Here is a 17,460-nt window from a genome sequence, read left to right as displayed (position 1 = left end):
TTCCTTTGACCCCACACCCTCTCCAGCATTTGCTGCTGTTACCTTTTCTAATGTATGACATTCTCACAGGAGTGAAGTGATATCTCATTGTTGTCTTGATTTGCATTTCTCTGACAATCAGAGACTTGGAGCATTTTTTCATGTGTTTCTCAGCCTTTTGGATCTCTTCTGTGGTGAATATTCTGTCCAAGTCCTCCCCCCATTTTTGGATGGGGTTATTTGTTGTCTTGTTGTTGAGTCTGGCAAGCTCTTTATATATGTTGGTTATTAAACTCTGATGTATGGCATGTAAAGATCTTCTCCCATTCTGTGAGGGGTCTCTTGGTTTGGGTAGTGGTTTCTTTTGCTGTGAAAAAGCTTTTTAATTTGATGTAGTCCCATAGGTTTATACTTGCCTTAGTCTTCCTTGTAATTGGATTCGTTTCATTGAAAATGTCTTTAAAATTTATGCGGAAAAAAGTTCTGCCAATATTTTCCTCTGACAGTTTCTGGTCTAACATCCAAGTCCTTGATCCACTTGGAATTTACTTTTGTATTTGGTGAAATACAGTGATTCAGTTTCATTCTTCGGCATGTTTCAACCCATTGTTTCCAACACCATTTGTTGAAGAGACTCTGCTTTCCCCCATGTAATAGTCTGGGCCCCTTTGTCAAAGATTAGATGTTAATACGTGTGGGGCCTCATTTCTGGGCTCTCAATTCTATTCCACTGGTCAGTGTGTCTGTTCATGTTCCAGTACCAAGCAGTTTTGATGACAATGGCCCTATAATACAGTTTGAGATCTGGGAGTGTGATGCCTCCGGTTCTGTTCTTTTTTCTCAAGATTGTTTTGGCAATTCTAGGTCTTTTCTGGTTCCAGATAAAGATTTGTAGCATTTTTCCTATTCTCCTAAAAAATGTGCTTGGGATCTTGATGGGGATAGCATTAAATTTGTAGATGGCTCTGGGTAATATATTCATTTTGATGATGTTAATTCTTCCAACCCATGAACATGGAATATCTTTCCACTTCTTTGTGTCTTTTTAAATTTCTTTGAGTAGTGACTCATAATTTTCAGTATACAAGTCTTTCACTTCTTTGGTTAGGTTTACTCCGAGATAATTTATTGTTTTTGTTGCTATAGAAAAAGGAACTGATTTCTGGATTTCAATTGCTTCTAACTTAGTGTTTGCATAGAGGAATGCCACTGACTTTTGAATGTTAATTTTATAGCCTGACACCTTACTGTATTGCCTGATGATTTCCAAAAGCTTCTTGCTGGATTCTTGCTTATGTTTTTCCATGTATACTATCATGTCATCTGCAAATAAGGAGAGGTTGACTTCTTCTATTCCAATCTGTATGCCTTTAATTCCTTGCTCCTGCCTGATTGCTATGGCAAGAACTTCCAACACTATGTTGAATAGTAATGGTGATAGTGGGCAGCCCTGTCTAGTACCTGATCTGAGTGAAAATGCTTCTAGTTTTTCACCATTGAGTATGATGCTGGCTGTAGGTTTGCTATATATAGACTCCACTATCTTCAGGAATTTTCCATCTATTCCCATTTTTTGTAGTGTTTTGATCATAAAGGGATGTTGTATTTTGTCAAAGGCTTTCTCTGCATCTATTGATATGACCATGTGGTTTTTGGTCTTGCTTTTGTTGATGTGGTGGATCACATTGATTGATTTATGTATATTAAACCAACCTTGCATGCCTGGGATAAACCCCACTTGGTCATGATGAACAATCTTTTTGATATACTGCTGTATCCGGTTGGCTAGAATTTTGTTCAATATTTTTGCATCTATGTTCATCAGAGATATTGGTCTGTAGTTTTCTTTTTTGGTTGTGTCCCTGTCTGCTTTTGGTATCAGGGTGATGTTGGCTTCATAGAAGCTGGCAGGGAGTATTCCAGTGTCTTCAATCTTCTGGAAGACTTTTAAAAGTAGAAGTATTAGTTCTTCTTTGAAAGTTTTGTAGAATTTATTTGTAAAACCATCTGGTCCAGGACTTTTATTTTGGGGAAGATTTTTGATAACTGTTTCAATTTCATTAGCTGTGATGGGCCTGTTCATGTTATCCACTTCCTCTTTACTTAGTTTTGGAAGTTGGTAGGTATCTAGGAAATCATTCATTTCTTCCAGGTTCTCTAGCTTGGTGGCATATAGTTGTTCATAGAAGCCTCACATGATATGTTGAATTTCTGCAGTGTCTGTTGTGATATCTCCTCTTTCATTTACTATCCGATTTATTTGGGTCTTCTCCCTTTTTTGTTTTGTGAGTCTGGCTAAAGGTTTGTCAATTTTGTTTACTCTTTCGAAGAACCAACATTTACTTTTATTGATCTTTTGTATGGTTTTCCTATTCTCAATGTTATTTATTTCTGCCCTAACTTTAGTGATTTCTGTCCTTCTGGTTGCTTTAGGATTCCTTTGTTGTTCTTCTTCTAGGTCTTTAAGATGTGCTATCAGGCTATTTATTTGTGCCTTTTCTTGTTTCCTAATGTGTGCTTGTATAGCTATGAACTTCCCTCTTAGGACTGCTTTACCTGTGTCCCAAATATTTTGATAGCTTGTGTCTTCATTTTCATTGAACTCTCGAAACATTTTGATTTCTTCCTTGATTTCCTCTTTGACCCAGAAGTTGTTAAGAAGTGTACTGTTGAGCTTCCACATTTTGGGACTGTTACTAATCTTTTGTTGATTGTTAAGTGTTAGTTTAATTCCACTGTGGTCTGAGAAGATGCTTGGGATGATTTCAGTGCTCTTGAATTGAATGATGCTGTGTTTGTGGCCTAACATATGGTCTATCCTTGAGAATGATCCATGTGGATTTGAGTAAAATGTGTATTCCAGTTTCTTGGGATGAATGACTCTGAAAATGTCCAATAGTTCTAGTTTATCTATCTCTTCATTTAGCTCCCTTATGTCTTTATTGATTTTCTGCCTGGATGATCTGTCAAGTTGAGATAGTGGGGTGTTGAAGTCCCCTACTATGACTGTGTTGCTGTTAATATATTGCTGTAGCTCTTTCAGTAGATGTTTGATGTATTTATATGGCTTCTCATTGGGTGCACAGATGTTAATAATTGTTATGTCCTCTTGATTGACTGATCCTCTGAGCATTAAGTAGTGTCCAGTCCTATATTTTTAATATTATCTATTTTAACGTCTATCATGTCAGATATGAGAATAGCTGTTCCTGCCCTTTTTTGTGGGCCATTGGCTTGTATGATAGTTTTCCATCCTTTCACTTTAAGTTTGTGTTTGTCTTGTTGAGTTAGGTGAGTTTCCTGTAGACAACATATTGTTGGGTTGTGTTTTCTGATCCATCTTCCTACTCTGTGTCTTTTAATAGGTGAATTCAGGCCATTGACATTTATTGATATCAAAGATTGAAGATATTTTAACGCTATTCTTGTAGAGTTTTAGAGTGTTTTGATATATGTCCTATTTGTGGTGGTCTGGTTGTTTATAGGAGACCTTTCAGAACTTCTTTCAGGGCAGGCTTGGTGATGGTTGCTTCCTTCAATTGTTGCTTGTCTGAGAAGGTTTTGATGCTTCCATCTAGTCTGAATGACAGTCTAGCAAGATATAGTATTCTTGGCTGAAAGCCTTTCTCATTGAGCACTCGATAGATATCTTGCCATTCTCTTCTGGCCTGTAGTGTTTGTATGGAGAAGTCTGCTGCTAATCTTATGGGTTTTCCTTTGTAGGTGACTCTTTGTTTTTCTCTTGCAGCCTTGAGGATCCTTTCTTTATCCTTATTCCTTTCCATTCTAAGTATGACATGTCTTGGTGTCTTTAGGTCTGGGTTAATTCTGTTTGGGACCCTCTGGGCTTCTTGAATCTTTATGTCTTTGGTGTTGTCTAGACTAGAGAAATTTTCAGCTATTATGGCCTGGAGAACGCTTTCTTCCTCCCCTTCTCTTTCTTCCTCTGGTAAGCCAATACTGTGTATATTGTTTCTTTTGAAGTCATCCCATAGGACTCTGTTGTTGTTTTCAGCATCTCTTAATCTCTTTTTGAGATCTCTTACTTCTTTTTTAGTTGTCTCTAATTCATCCTCAATCTTGCTAATTCTGTTTTCAGCCTCATAGATTCTATTCTCTCTGCCCTCTACTGCTTTCTGGAGTTCATCTATTTTGTTGCCCTGCTCTGATACTGTTTTAGCTTGTTCAGCTAGTTGCCTTCTTAGCTCAGCGATTTCAGCTTTCAGCTCTCTAATAACCATGAGATAATTAGAATTTTCTTCCATATTCTCATTTGTTTTTACTGCATTTCTGATTACAATTTTTTCAAATTCTTTACTCACTCCTGTTATTATTTCCTTAGCTAATGTTTGGATGTTGAACTCGTTGTTTTGTGCTTCACCCTCTGGAGGACTTTTAGCTGGACTCTTGTCCTGGTTCGAGTCTCCAATATTTTTTCTTGTTGTTTTAACCATTTTATATATTATGTTATGAGCTCCCTTTATCAGTACTTTTCAAATTACTGATCACTATTGCCTGGATTGATTTGTGTCTAAGTAATTTAATTAAAGGTTTTACTGTGGTGGAAGTTAACAGTTTTTTCAATCCCTGAGTTGGAGCTCAGTGGTGTAAAAGCCTCTTTTTTTTTTTTCTTCCCTGTAGGCTATGGGAGCCTGAGGGCTTTTAAACTATCAATAGGCTTCTTAGCTTAATCACTGACTCCTGACCAAGAGATAAAGCAGGGTGTGGCAGAGATAATCCAGTGGTTATGCAAAGAGACTTTCACAGCCCCTCAGATATGCCACCGAGGTATAGGTCTTCTCCTGAGTTTCCCGGTTAGATCTCTGTCCCCTGGTGTCCCTCCCTGTTGCTGCTCCAGATTCTGAGGGTAGTAGCAATGTAGACTCAGAGTTGCACTTGGTGAGTCTCTGGGGAGTCCTTTCCTCCCTTCAGCTGTCCCCTTGTTGGTGGAGCAGACTGGAGGTGGTATGTCCACTGATAAACTGTTAACAGTCACTTAATCTCTCCTTAGGCCCCTCTCTCCTCTCTGTCACCAGCCACGCATGTTTGTACTCACGGGTGATTTACTGGGTTCCTGTGGTCATTCTAGTCCTGTCTTGTTTTGATCCGGGTGGTCTCCTTTGGTATTCCTAGTTGATCCGGGAGATGAGAGGAGAGGAGAGGAGAGGAGAGGAGGAGAGGAGAGGAGAGGAGAGGAGAGGAGAGGAGAGGAGAGGAGAGGAGAGGAGAGGAGAGGAGAGAAAGCAATCTGCTGCTCGCAGCTCCCACATGGTCCCCTTTTCTATGCAAAAGTGCATCATGACTTTTTCCAACAATTATGACTAAAGAGTAACAAGCAAAGGCACATAGAGGTGGACCCGGTGTCTGGTACACCATCAGTGGCCAGTATTTGCTCTATTTGTAGAAGAGGAGACAGGCACAGGCCCACTGAGCAGTCCCTCTCAGACTGAATTTGCAAGCTATGAGTCAGGCCCTTGTGTTTCTTGCTTCTAAGGTACCAGCAGAAGTTTATTTATCAGGTAGGGAGGAAGGTCCAAGGTCAAGGTCAGAGCAGGGGGAACTCTGGGTAACTCAGAACTAGACATTTGGAGACTCACTAAGGGCTCAAGAGTGTCGTTGAGAATACTATTAGGGCTGAGGTCTCAGCATAATGGTTCTGCAAAAGACTTTCATGCCCGAGGCCCTGAGGTCCCAGGTTCAATCCACAGTACCAATATAAGCCAGAGATGAGCAGTGCTCTAGCCTGCCTCTCTCTCTCCCCTTTTCTCTCTTTCCCTCTTTCACATTCTCTATCTCTCATTAAAATTAAATAAATAAATATTTTTTATTATCTTTATTTATGGGATAGAGACAGACAGAAATCAAGAGGAAAGGGGGTAATAGAGAGGGACAGAGACAGAGAGACAACTGCAGCACTGCTTCACCATTCACAAAACTTTCCCCCTGCAGGTGGGGACCAGGGGCTCTAATCCAGGTCCTTGGGCACTGTAATATGTGCGCTCAACCAGGTGTGCCAAAACCCGGCCCAATAAATCAGTATTTTTTTAAAATGTTGTGGACTTTGAGCTTACAAACATGAGATCCTGAGTTTGATCCCTGGCATCACATATGCCAGACTGATACTCTGCTTCTAACTCTCCTTTTCTCTGTTTTTATTATGTAAATAAGTAAGTAAAAAGGGTACTTTTTAAAAAAGGATACTGTGGAGATCAGACAGATAGAACACTGGGTAGGTTACCTCCCTTGCCAAGCATGCAACCCAGGTTCAAGTCTTGGCACACTGTTGGAGTTGTTATGGCAACAGAAGCATTGGTTCTGTGACATCTCTCCCTGTATCTGTCTCTTTACACCTGTCTATTTGAATCAAAAAAAAAAAAAAAAAAAGGCTGGCCCAGAGCTGGGAAATCATACATATGCAAGGCCCCAGTTGTACCTAAAAGAAGCAAAAGAAGAAGGTGGTGGGAGTTGGGTGTGAGGTTGTGACAGCAACGCTACAGTTCCAAGGCCTCTTGGAAGGCAGCCAGGTTGAATCCAGGTAACAGTGAGCTTAAAGGCTGGCAGAGCAAGAGAGGCAGCCAGAGGGCTCTGAGGAAGGCAGACACATGACCAGAAAGCTCAATCCACTTCCTTGGTCCTTGTACAGTTCTACTCCATGTAGGTTAATAAGCTCGGGGAGCCATGGATGAATGACTAACAGATGGCTAGATGGGTTGAAACTTCATCTTTTCACCTCTTTTTTTTAAATATTTGTTTTATTTATTTATTCCCTTTTGTTGCCCTTGTTGTTTTTTTATTGTTGTGATTATTGTTGTCATTGTTGTTGGATAGGACAGAGAGAAATGGAGAGAGGAGGGGAAAGACAGAGATGGGGAAAGAAAGATAGACACCTGCAGACCTGTTTCACCTGTCTGTGAAGCGATCCCCCTGCAGGTGGGGAGCCGGGGGGCTGGAAGCTGGATCCTTACGCAGGTCCTTGCGCTTTGCGCCACCTGCGCTTAACCCACTGTGCTACAGCCCAACTCCCTTTTCATCTCTTAATAGCAGCTTCTTTTCTGGGGTCTAAGTTCTGATTGCTTGCTCGCTCTGATCTTGCAAAGACCCCATTCTCAAAGAAAACACATGAGATCTAAGATCAAAATGGGGGATGCATCTTTCTGAAATATCTCCTTAAAAATGGATGATGGTGGGAGTCGGGCGGTAGCGCAGCGGGTTAAGCGCAGGTGGCGCCAAACTCAAGGACTGGCAAAAGGATCCAGGTTTGAGCCCCCGGCTCCCCACCTGCAGGGGAGTCGTTTCACAGGCGGTGAAGCAGGTCTGCAGGTGTCTGTCTTTCTCTCCTCTTCTCTGTCTTCCCCTCGTCTCTCCATTTCTCTCTGTCCTATCCAACAACAATGACATCGATAATAACTAATAAAACAACAAGGGCAACAAAAGGGGAATAAATAAATAAATATAAAATAAAATAAATTTTAAAAAATGGATGATGGGACTCAGAAAGCCCACGTTTGATTTCCCACATTCTGAAAAGAGCAACTGAGTACTTCCTGAGCTTAGTGCCCTTTATCATTTCACAAATCAGGCAAGGGTGGATCTGCTTTCCCAGCTATTTTTCCTTTTGGAGGTTCTTGTTTCTCTGAAGTCCTGGGTCTCTATTAGTATTAAAGATTATCGGGTGTCCTTGAATGTGGTTAAATATTCACCTTTACTTAGACTTCTGACCTAGACACTAAAAGCTAACTTTGTTAGATCCATCTAAGTAAAGAGAAGTCAGACAAAAGCAATCGATAATTTTCTGTGCTGGGGTGTGTGTGTGTGTGTGTGTGTGTGTAATACTGTGTTTTCTTCTTTTTTAAATTGATATCCTTCTAAAGAGCCTTTACACTCTATATATGCAACTTTGAAATTGAGCCTAGAGCTCATCATTGAAAGCTTTCTGTTTAGACCTCACCCCCACACTGTCACCAGAACCAGGAACCATAAACCTGTCCTTCCTGGTTCTTGCCTGAGGTGATTATCTCTAGTTTGCAGGCAGCTCCTTTGGAGGGAGAGCTGTTTCAGGAGTCACTGAACCCCAGTTTGTGATCAGCTCTCTGTTCCCTAGCCCCTGCCCATACACACCCCTCTGCCCTGCCCTTTCTCCAGGTCAGACCACTGCTTGGATAAATGTTCCTGGCACTAGTATGTCCACCTCCCACTTTCTCTTGTCATCAGTTGTCACACAAGGTCTTTTAACCCTGTTTGTGCTGGTCTTTTCTTTTCAGCACACCAGCTGCGAACACCCCAACACCCTCTTCTCCCCACTGCTCATTTTTTCAAAGCTTTTGTTTCAGGGTTCACTCTCCACCAAGCTTTCATCTTGGCTATCTGTATATGTGCAATGTCTTTAAAATAACCTCTCTTTTAAAACTTTCTTGAAAATAATGGATGAGGTTTATTTTATTTTATTTATTTTTACTATCTTTATTTATTTATTGGATAGAGACAGCCAGAAATTGAGAGGAGAAGGGGAGAGAGAGAGACAGGGAGAGATACCTGCAGACCTGCTTCACCACTCACAAAGCTTTCCCCCTGCAGGTGGGGACCAGGGGCTCGAACCCGGGTCCTTGTGCACTGTAATATGTGTGCTCAACCAGGTGCACCACCACCTGGCCCCAATGAGGTTTATTTTTATGATCTAAGAACAGCAGTGAGAAGAGGTCTTCCTGTCTGGAAAGTGCCCTTAGCAAAATCGTTTTTCAAAGGAAAGCAAGAAAGAAGGGTCTTCTCTGACCTTCCGAGCATTTGGGCTTGCTTGTTGAGAAGCATCAGAGCTCTGCAGAGAAAGGACAAGATTCCCCTGCCTACTGGGCACAGAATCCGTACGATTTTCGAAAAGGGGTAGAAGAAGACAGTAACACTCAAGCAGAATGCTCTTCTCACAAATCCTAAACCCAAGGATGCTGTAAACATATCAGATAGTGTATTGTTTGTTTCCAACTATAAGCAAAGTCCACACACATGCCAAGAGATGATTCTATCTAAACCAAATTTCTCCCCCATATTCCTTTCAAATGTCATTTGTGTTAATTCCATCCCAAACACATGGAGAAAAAAAAAAACCCATTAGCAGAAAGTGAGTGGAGAGTAAATAAAGAAGCTAATGAAGCTATTACTAACCCAGTTACCAAGTTGTTCTAGGGAAATGGTCCTCATAGGGGCAGACGAACCATGTCAGTTGGTCCCACAGAGAAAGTTACCTGAAAATGCTCCTAAAATTCTTTTTGTAAAAAAAGGAAAATTGCCAGGGGGCCTAGTGGTGGTGTACCCAGTTGAGTGAACACATTACCATGCTCAGGACCCAGGTTCAAGCCCCCAGCCCCACCTTGCAGGAAGGAAGCTTCATGAACAGTGAAGCAGTACTGCAGGTCTTTCTCGCTCCCTTTTTATCAGCCCTTTCCACCTCAGTTTAATTAATTTAATTAATCATTAATATTTATTTAAATAATAATTTATATTCAAGCAAGGCAGACATGGATTTCTTAGAGCATTTTAGAAAGAAACATACCTACCCTTTTCTCTAAATAACTAGCACCTTTCATTGGAGCTTGGTGATTGGTCACCTTGGTGTGGTTATCACAGAAACCACAGACTTATTCAGTTACAAATGGCTGAAAAAAAAATGTGGGGCCTCACTCACCCTAAAAAATTGAAGGAAACAAAAAGGAACTGTAATCTACTGTTCATCTAACTGTATTATAATTTCACATGAAACTTCACAGCCTTGGAGACAAGAAGGGACACTGAACTGCTTTCCTGAGTCACTGTTCAGAGTGGGACTTCCTCTCCACCCCACCCCCAAAGAATTGATTGGGGTCTCTAAGTTAGAAGTGTAAATGCAGGGGGCTGGGTGGTGGAGCACCTGGTTGAGTGCACATGTTACAGTGTGCAAGGACCCGGGTTCAAGACCCGGGTTCATGCCCCCAGCCCCCACCTGCAGGGGGGAAAGCTTTGTGAGTGGTGAAGCAGTGCTGCAGGTGTCTCTCTGTCTCTCTCCCTCTCTATCATCCCTTCCCTCTCAATTTCTGGCTGGCTCTATCCAATACATAAATAAATAAAATTTTAAGAAGTATAAAAGCAAACAAACGAGGAGGAAATCCTCACTCTTAAAAGTAAAAGCAGTAAAAGCAATCAGCTGAGGGCTGATCTTGACACACAAGGTACTGAATCAATGTCCCCTCCCATTTCTCCTGTGAATCTCTTACCTTCATCACTAGAGGACCCTTATCCTGTAGCATAAGAACTCCCTACCTCCTGCACACCCCTTTTCTTACTGACCCAGCTGTTTAGAATTTGAAGCCACATGCTTGCAGAAGAAAAGAAAAAACCTGTTTATGCTAATTACATGTGTAGATCATCTCATAAAGAGTTCGCTTAATGTCTAATATATACCAAACCTAGTGGGACTTATAAATAAAATCATTTCAAGGGCAGCCACCACCTTTGCAGCACCAGTGCGAAAAACAACATGTGGCAGTCTGACACACCACAAGGGACTGCCCTCCTCACCCCCAGCTCTGTGCATTGGTGGAAGGATGGACTTTGCCATCCCGGTCCAGGGAAGCTGCGGGGTACTCAGTGGGATCCTTTGTGTGGTGGGCAGGCCTACTGGCTCCACTTCCCAGGGCCCCTGGGCAGCTCCTATAGGCATCAGAATCCATCAGGGCCCAACCACAAGTACATGCAGGATTTAACCCTTGTCAATTGCTTATCAGGCCAACTAGATCAAAATGAACAAGACACTCTGCTCAGTGAGTAAGACTAAGGGGAAGGTCAGAGTCACAAAAAACTGCAACACAGGTAAAACAGCCCAGCTGTGTTCATGGAGGGGATGATTTCTTTCAACAAAGGCCCTCCGAGAATAAGGAACAACCCTTTGCTTGTGCAGTGATGGACAAACACAAACCACATCCACACTCAAGCCTGAGGACACAGCCACAGTCAGAGAAAACACACATTATTCATTGAATAGTCTGTTCTTAGGAGTGCAGAACTCCCATTCAGTTCACCTATTTAAAAAAATGGTGAAAGGTGATTCTTTCTGCAGGCATTTGAAAAAATATACAATGGTCAGAGCAAACTCCAAAGCAGCATTAGAGGTGGCAGGTGAGACACGAAGGACCCAGGGTGTGGGGTTCTGTCTCTTAAGACACCTACTGGGCTGGTAGGGGGGCAGTGTTTTTTATCTTTTTGAATGGTTTTGTGAAAATTTTTGCTGTTAAGTCACCACTTCTGTACTTCCCACTCCTTCAGAGAAGTGAGAACGATTTTCTGATGAAAGGTGGACTAAGATCCCAGGCCTGGAAGGAAAGAGCTGACAATCTACTTCTCATGAGGAGAGACCCAATACCTTTGCTCTATATCAAGCTGTTTCAAGTACTCTTCTATGTTGTCCTCAAAGTACATACAGTACAACAACAGAAAAAATAGCTTTAACAGAACTGACTCAGTAGGGAGTAAGTTCTTCACTTTTGGAAGTACCTAAACCCTTCCAGATATAATAATAACACACTGTAAAGTTCCAAGTAATTAAAAATTCTAGAAGCAAAGAACAAACATAAATCCAGATAGTAAGTAAATTAGACCAGGTTTTGTTTGCTACTCATAGAACATGCTGGAAAATTTGCTTTCTCCCCCTCCCCCCCCCAAAAGCTCACTGCTTCCAAGCAACAGGAACACTTGGGGAAAGAAACAGGCTTTTTTTTTTTTTTTTTAATACAGTCCACTGGGACATTCAGAACTTGTATTCTTTGGTTCTTACCTTCAAACTAAGTTAACATCAAGTTGGAAATTAAAATCCTTTGCCTAATTTCCCGAAACCACATGACATGGCCTCTGGAGGGGGGTACAGCTCAGTGGTAGGACATTTGATTCCATATGGTGTGGCCCTGGAGGTAAGCTCGATTGTTCTTTGTAAACTTTAAGGCAAAGGGCAGATATGGCAAATGTCTAGTCTACAAAAAGTTGCTATAACTTGTTTTGAGATGTTTGTGAAACACTAAAACAATGATTATGTCCAAAATTTTTTTTTTAAAAGCCCCTCAAATCCCTCCCCCCAGAGCAGAAATCATACAGGCCACGTCCTCTAGCTGCCAAGCAACAAATTAGTACAAATGTTCAACAAAGACACTGGCTATAGAGCTGGGTGGTGGTGTATTTGCTTGAGCATACAAGTTATAATGCACAAGGATCTGGGTTCAAGCCCCTGCTCTCCACCTGCAGGGGGAAAGCTTTGCGAGTGGTGAAGCAGTGTTGCAGGTGTCTCTTTGTCTCTCTCCCTTTCCTCTTGATTCCTGGATATCTCTATCCAATAGATAAATAAAGATAATTAAAAAATAAAAAACCACTGCTACTGGGAAAGTAAGACCCTCATTCTATTTGCCATCAAGAATATGTCCTTTCACACATGGAACCTGGGGAAAAAGAGAGGAGTGGATTCACTGTGTTCAAAACTTACACAAAGCAAAGAAACATGCAAATTAAAATAGTTAAATATTACTTAAGGGATGTTTAATATAGGGGGGCTAAGAAATAGCTCAGCTGGAAGAGCACACTTCCCCATGTGGGAAGGCCTGGTTCTAGGCCCCCAGCCACCACATGTAGCTGAAGTGATGTTTGGTGTCTCTTCCTCTATCTCTACCTCTATCTCTCCCTCCCCCTCTCCACTGGAAAGGAAAAAAAGAAAGACTACTGAGAAGGGTGGAATGCCTTAGCAAAACCCTTGCTGGAAAAAACCAAAAAGAATCTTTAGAATGAAAACACAGGTGCTCACAGCATGCAAAGAAAAGACTGATCACTACAGAGTGAGGTAAGACAGATGGTAAGTATACTTTCCCTCTTGGCATTCTAGTCCCTCCTCCTCCTCCTCCTCCTCCTCCTCCTCCTCCTCCTCCTCCTCCTCCTCCTCCTCCTTCTTTTTGTCTCCAGGGTTATTGCTGGGGCTTGGTGCCTGCACTATGAATCCAGGGCTTTTGGCAGCCATTTCTCCCATTTTTGTTGTCCTTGTTGCTATTGTTATTGTTATTATTGTTATTGCTATTGTTGTTGCCAGATAGGACAGAGAGAAATGGAGGGAGAAGGGGAAGACAGAGAGGGGGAGAGAAAGATAGACACCTGCAGACCTGCTTCACTGCTTGTGAAGTGACCCCCCCCCCCCGCAAGTGTGGAGCCAAGGGCTCAAACCAGGATCCTTAAGCCAATCCAGTGCTTTGTGCCATGTGCGCTTAACCCACTGCGCTACTGCTCAGCCCCCCACAGTCTAGTTTCTTCATATTTCAAGATGAAGAGGATACTTTTTTAAAAAAAAAAAAAGAAAAAGACCTTATTTATTGCCCTTAGAAACTATAGTGGAGGCCAGACTGATGCTCAACCCTGTCACCACACTCTTTTATCCTTTTGCTTCCATGAAAAATTTACAAAGCTAAAAGGCAGGGAGAGGCTGGGAAACTCAGACCTTGCTCTGGGTGGGTGAGGAGGGGGGAGTGTGTGTGTGGCACAAGGTCATCAGATTTTCTCAGCTCCAGGACCACAGCCTTCAGTATCTTTGGGTCCCTTCTAGAATTACCTCCTATAATAAAGTATGTAACAGGTAAGTTACTCTTCCATTATTGTTTTTTTCCCATTGTTTTTTTAATTTCCACCAGGGTTTCTGGGACTTGGTCCACCAATCCTGGTGGCCATGTTTTCTTTTACTTTTACTTTTACTTTGATAGAACAGAGAGAAATTGAAAGGGATGGGGGAGGTAGACAGGGAGAGAGAAAGATAGACACCTGCAGACCTGCTTCACTGCTTGTGAAGTGTCCCTCCCACCTCTGCAGATGGGGAGTGGGGGCTTGAACCCTGGTCCTTGAGCATGGTGATGGGTAGTACACTCAACCAAGTGTGCCACCACTTGGCTCCCTCTTTTATAGATTTTAAGGGTCAGGAGAGATTAGGAACTAGTTGGGAAAGATGTCTCTTTGGTTGCTGTCTTTTGTGTTCTAAAATCAGTGTCAACATACTAATGGGTAGCAGAGACAGATAGTAATCATTTTCACTTAAACCCAATCTTTCAATCTTAGGTCCCAACCTTCCCCCTAGAATCCTGTCCATTCAGAAGTAAGGTTTCAAGACCACTGATAAAGAGGAGGAGAACTTAGGAAGCAGTCCCATGGGGAACACTGTAGAAGCACTAGGCTCATGGTCAGGGGTGACTTCATGGAACATACAGCTTGTCTTCCAGATGTGAGGACCCTCCGCATGGGGAATTGCACCAAGGATGGCTTTGCACACTTGGAGAAGAGGATAAACTTTTCCTGCCTCCCTCCCTTCTTTCCTTCCTTCTTTCTTCTTTCCTTTCCTTTCCTTTCCTTTCCTTCCTCCCTTCCTTCCTGCGGTGGGTGTCAGGGAATGAACCCAGGGCCTCATATGTCTGCCACACCACTGATGGGGAGGGAGGGGGCTCCTGGGCCAATCTTGCCACTCTTTTACTTTAAAGAGCGAGGAGAAAAGAAAAGCACTATTCCAGCAGCTGTGACTCCCCTGGTACATGCAGTCCATAGGGCTCCCATGATTACCTTGCTCAGTTCCAGGGACAACAACCACTACAACCAGTGGATAAATATTTATAGAATGAATACATAAGGGGGCCAAGTGGTGGTGCACCTGGTTGAGTGCACATTTCACAATGCGCAAGGACCAGGGTTCGAGCTCCCGGTCCTGGTTACCACCTGCAGGGGGGAAGCTTTGCAAGTGGTGAAGCAGTGCTGCAGATGTTTCTCTTTCTCTCTCCCTATCTCCACCTATCCTCTCAATTTCTGGCTGTTTCTACCCAATAAATAAAGATAATAACATTTTTTTAAACGCATACATAACCAAATAAACAAAAGTACCTCCAGAGGGGTAGACTAAATAATCATTGCATAAACACACAACCAAACATTATGTAGACATTTAAAAGTTTAAGTAAAATCTCATGGTAAGATTTTTTTTCCCCCTGTAACTCAACAGTCTACACAGCAGAATTGGCAAAATTGTTCAATATAGAAGAAGCATGCTGTCTCTCTCCTCTTGTTCCTACCCTTTCATATGCACACCACAATGTATACACATCTGTTTATAAGATTGACAAATGTGCTAATAAAAAGAACAAGGCATATAGCTTGTTCAGTGATATAACTAAAGTGTAAGAAAAAAAAAGGGAACACTCTTCTCCCTACCCCACCCCCCACACCCAGTAGTCAAATACTTTGCTCTGGTTTCAGAGGTGTATAGAATTGTCTGGATTTCTTCACTGTATGGATTTCTGTGGCCACTCCAATCTGGTCCCCTACCCAGAGTCTCTGGTCTAGCTGAGGGCAGTCCTGGTAGAGAGTTCTTAGTCCAGGGAAACCATCTGTATGACATTCAGATGAGAATTAAAACAGCTCAGAGCTGGCATCCTGTTCCTACTTAAGTGTCTGTTAAGTAATAACATTTTCACAGTTACATTATCTACTTTTAAATTACAGGGAACCAGCCTGCCATAAAGAAATAAAGTTTCCTGTGAAATAACACAATACGTCAGCTCTTAAAAGAGAATCTCTCCCAATGTATTTCATTTTCAAAGCACTGAAAAAAATACATCCAACGTTGCATCACACGTGATAATCCCCAAATTGCTAGTCTGCAGGGCAACGGAAACACCTCTGGCTGGAAACAAGAGTAATCAAAATCTTTTCTTTACCTGTGACAGCAGTATCTTGATCCCGAGCTTCTCTTGCCACAAGTTGTCCCTTCACAGAGAAGGCAGGGTCTATAACTTCAGCCTTGGCAGTTAGAGGAGACAGGAGGAAATGATTACGTTATGTCCTCTGGATTCTCCCCAACTCTCCACCACCTTGGAAAGGGAAAGTCACCGTGACCCTGATTCTTCAATGACAGTGGTGTCAAAGGGTCATTCCCCAGAAAAGCCTGTACCCTTCCTCCAGCCCCCATTTCCTGATGCTCCTCTTCCTAAACAACGGAGTGTGTGTGGGGGGTGGCTGGGTGTGTAGAGAGACAGAACGAGCGAGAGAGACACTAGTGTGGGGAGGATGGCTGGGGCGTTGGTGTGCTCAGTCTCTCCAGAGCGCCCCGCTAAACTCAGGGCATTATACAACCACGGACTTTTCGTAGAAAGATCCTTGACATTTGGGGCGCATCTTCCCTCTAAACTTAAAAAACAGAAAGAAGGAAAGAGAGTGAAAGAAGAAAAGGAAGGAAGGAAGGAAGGAAGGAAGGAAGGAAGGTAGAAAAGAAAGGGTAAGAAAGCACTGGTGTACAGTTGTCACTTGAGTCTGCGGGTGGCTCTAGGAACAGGCCACCCTCTGGGGTTCCTCCTGCAGACCTCACCCCTCGGGGGTCGCATAACCGGATTTGGGGGAACCTTGGTCGTGGCTCTGGGCGCATGGGTCTACACCGCGCTCCAACTAAGTGAAGTTTCTCCGAGGTTCGGGGCAGCTGTGAGATTGGCTCGCGAGCGCTTCTCAGCGCAGCCGCCGGACACACTGTCCCGAGGGTCGGTGCGAGGGTCACCCGGCCTCACGGGTCCCTGGGGAGCCTCACGGAACGCCCCCACCCCCGAGCCCGTGACGCCCTAAGTTTTGACCGCGCCCATGCACGCGCGTGCCGGATGCCCCAGGCTGCTAGGCCTGTCTTCGCTCCTGGGGGACGACCTGGACCCCCGGGCCTGGACCTTCGCGCAGCCCGTAGCTCATCCGACAGTCCCCGACGCCAGGCACCCCCAGAGAGACCGAGCAGAGGGGTCCCCCCAGGGCCCCGGGAAGCCCCGCGCCAGTCAGCTGCCTGCACTTCGCTCCGCGCCCCCCGGCCCTCACCCCGCGCCCCCGGGCCGGGCGCATGCGCCCGGGTGTCCTGTCCCCCCCCGGGGTCCTCCGCTCGGAGTCCTGGGTGGGGAGCCCCGGCCCGGAAAGCCCCGCTCGCGCCCACCGGCCCCGGGCACCTGAGGCCGCGGTCCGCCGCCTGTCTGTCCGCCGTGCGGGCGAGCGCGCGGAGGGAGGCGGTGCCGGGCAGGGCGCTAGAGGCCGCCTCCGCCCTCGCCGCCCGCTGCCCCCGCGCTGGGGCCGCCGAGTCCCCTGCCCATGCCCGGCGCCGCCTCCCCGCTCCAGTGCCAGCCGCGCCCCCACGGCACGCGCCGCCCCTCGCACCCCCGCCCCCCCCTCCCCCCGGCCCCGGGCCCGGGCCCGGGCTAAGCGGGAGGCTGGAGCTGCGGCCCCGCCCCCAGGGCCCCGGACGAGGCCCCGGGCGGGACACACCCCCCCGCACGGCGGCTCCCCATTGGCTGCGCGCGGGGGCGGGGCGGGGCCGCCGGGGCGGCTGGGCAGCTCCGGGCGGTTCCCTCCTCCTGTCCCGCAGCTCGGTGCCAGTGGGGAAACCGAGGCAGGAGAGGTGCGGGTGAGCGGGCTGGCTAGGGCGCGGCGCCGCGA

General features: G+C 44.6%; 1 protein-coding gene and 1 long non-coding RNA gene across 7 annotated transcripts in view; one reads left to right on the top strand and one right to left on the bottom strand.

Moving 5' to 3' along the window:
• PPARA (peroxisome proliferator activated receptor alpha) overlaps positions 1-17,184 on the bottom strand; it is a 76,582-nt gene extending 59,398 nt beyond the window's left edge. For 5 of the 6 annotated variants that reach the window (XM_060188768.1, XM_060188770.1, XM_060188769.1 and 2 more), the window contains exons 1-2: positions 16,977-17,183; positions 15,720-15,801 (exon numbers count right to left, since the gene is read on the bottom strand). The gene's annotated coding sequence lies outside the window, so the exon portion shown is untranslated. Of the gene's footprint in view, positions 1-15,719; positions 15,802-16,976 lie in introns of all 6 variants that reach the window. The other variant, XM_060188773.1, reaches the window with a different exon arrangement.
• Positions 6,394-15,574, top strand: LOC132537989 (uncharacterized). Its single transcript, XR_009549388.1, has 3 exons — positions 6,394-6,514; positions 12,689-12,823; positions 15,505-15,574. It is a non-coding gene; the product is annotated as an uncharacterized LOC132537989 (long non-coding RNA).
• Positions 17,185-17,460: the final 276 nt, after the last annotated feature.

Source organism: Erinaceus europaeus, chromosome 4 (assembly GCF_950295315.1).
Source record: "Erinaceus europaeus chromosome 4, mEriEur2.1, whole genome shotgun sequence".
Lineage (NCBI taxonomy): Eukaryota > Metazoa > Chordata > Mammalia > Eulipotyphla > Erinaceidae > Erinaceus > Erinaceus europaeus.
The sequence above is the reverse complement of the archived record's forward strand: the minus strand, read 5'-3'. Positions and strand labels throughout refer to the sequence as shown.